Below are 1,963 nucleotides of genomic sequence, written 5' to 3'. Positions count from 1 at the left end.
CAATGGGGGAGATTAACACGTTGTTTCCAGTAAGCTGAAAGTTATCTGGTAAACAGAAACTTAGCAGGGCATTCCCAGTAAACCGAAAACTATCCTCCCAGGGTGGGGCAACATGTCCAGACATGTCCTTAGATAATTACAAAATGGCTTCAGAGAATTACAAAATGGCTTCAGGTAGGTAGAACAGGTGGCTCCCAGCAGTATTGGGATTGCAATAAACATGTAGATTGCTTTTGGTAAAATTGTCATTTTTACTCTAGTGAGTGTTCCCATCCATGAACAGGGAGAATTTTTCTATTTCGTTGTTTTATTGTGTCTCACAGAAATATTCTGTAGTTTTCCTTGTAAAGATTTTTTGTGCCTCTAGTTATGTTTAGTCCTAAGTATCTCACTTTGTGGCTAGCTATGTAAATGGTGTTGCTTTCTTAGTTTCCTTATCTGTGTTTTCTTTGTTACTCTAGAGGAAGCCCTCTAACATTTGTATATTGATCTTGTATCCTGCCACTCTATTAAATTGGTCTACTAGCTCTAAAAGTTTTCTGTTGAGTCTTTGGGTTTTCTGTGTATACTATAATGTCATCTGTATATAGTGACAGTTTCACCATCTCTGTCAATCTGAATGCCATTTATTTCCTTCTCTTTATGTATGTCCCTCGCAAGTACTTCTAACACAATATTGAATAGAAGTGGTGACAATGAGCACCCTTATCTAGTCCCTGTTCATAAGGAAAATGCTTTTAGTCTTTCCATTGAGAAAGATATTTGCTCTTGGTTTTTTGCATATATACTTTTCATTATGTTGAAGAAATTGTCTTCTATTACAATTTGTTGAGTGTCTTCTTTATCAGAAAAGGGTGTTGGATTTGCTCAAATGCCTTTTGTGCTTCAATTGCTAAGATCATATGGTTCTTATTATTTGCTTTTTTAATGTGATCAATTACATGGATTGTTTTTCTTATGTTGAACCATATTTTCATATGTTATGAAAAGTCCTTGATCATGATGAATTTTTGGGTGTGTGTGTATGTGTGTGTGTGCTTTTGGATTCTATTGGCTAGGATTTTGTTAAACACTTTTGCTTCTACAGGAGATATTGGTCTATAGTTTGTTTGTTTTTCTTAGTGATATCTTAGCCTTGTTTTGGTATTAGTGTTATGCTATTCTCTGAATGTGTGGTAGAATTTAACTGTGAAGCTATCTGGTCCAAGACTTTAAGAAATATTTTTATGACCTGTTCAATTTCTTCTCTTGTGATGGGTCTATTCAATTGTTCTACATCTAACCATGTCAATCTGGGTAGGGCAGGAGTTTCAAGAAATTTTTCCATTTCCTTTATGATTTTTAATTTATCAGAGTATAGCTTTTCATAGTGTACCAAAATTACTGATTTAATTTTGTCTGATTCTGTTGTTATGACACCTCTATCATTTCCTAATAGAGTTATCTGTGTCTTCTCTTTTTTCCTTTCATTAAGTTTGCCAGTGGTTTGTCAATTATATTTACCCTTGTGAAAAACCAGCTCCTGGTCTTACTTATGGTTTAATTGTTTTTCTGTTTTCTATCTCATCAATTTCTTGTTCTTATAACTTCCTTTCTTGTAGAGGCTATAGGATTAGAGTGTTGTTCTTTTTCTATTTGATGAAGGTGTTGAGTTAGAGCATTGATTTTTCTTCTTCCTTTTTTATGTGTGTGCCTATTGCTTTGAACTACCACCTGAGGACTGCCTTAGCTGCATCCCAAAGGTTTTGGTGTTTTATATGTTCTCTTTTTTTTTTTCCCCCAAGCAACTTAGTTTATTTCATTCTTTTTTTATTTTATAACACAATCATGTTCTAGCAGAGAGTTATTTAGCTTCTGTATGGATGGGTTTGTAACTTTACCCTCCTGTGTTTCTTGTTTTAAGGTATTGCGATCTGAGAAGATGTTGTTGTTATGGGCCATTGAGTCACTTGCGATTCGTAGC

The sequence above is a fragment of the Elephantulus edwardii genome, unplaced genomic scaffold (genome assembly GCF_000299155.1).
Source record: "Elephantulus edwardii isolate Elephantulus edwardi_28Jun2011 unplaced genomic scaffold, EleEdw1.0 scaffold00001, whole genome shotgun sequence".
Lineage (NCBI taxonomy): Eukaryota > Metazoa > Chordata > Mammalia > Macroscelidea > Macroscelididae > Elephantulus > Elephantulus edwardii.
The sequence above is the reverse complement of the archived record's forward strand: the minus strand, read 5'-3'. Positions refer to the sequence as shown.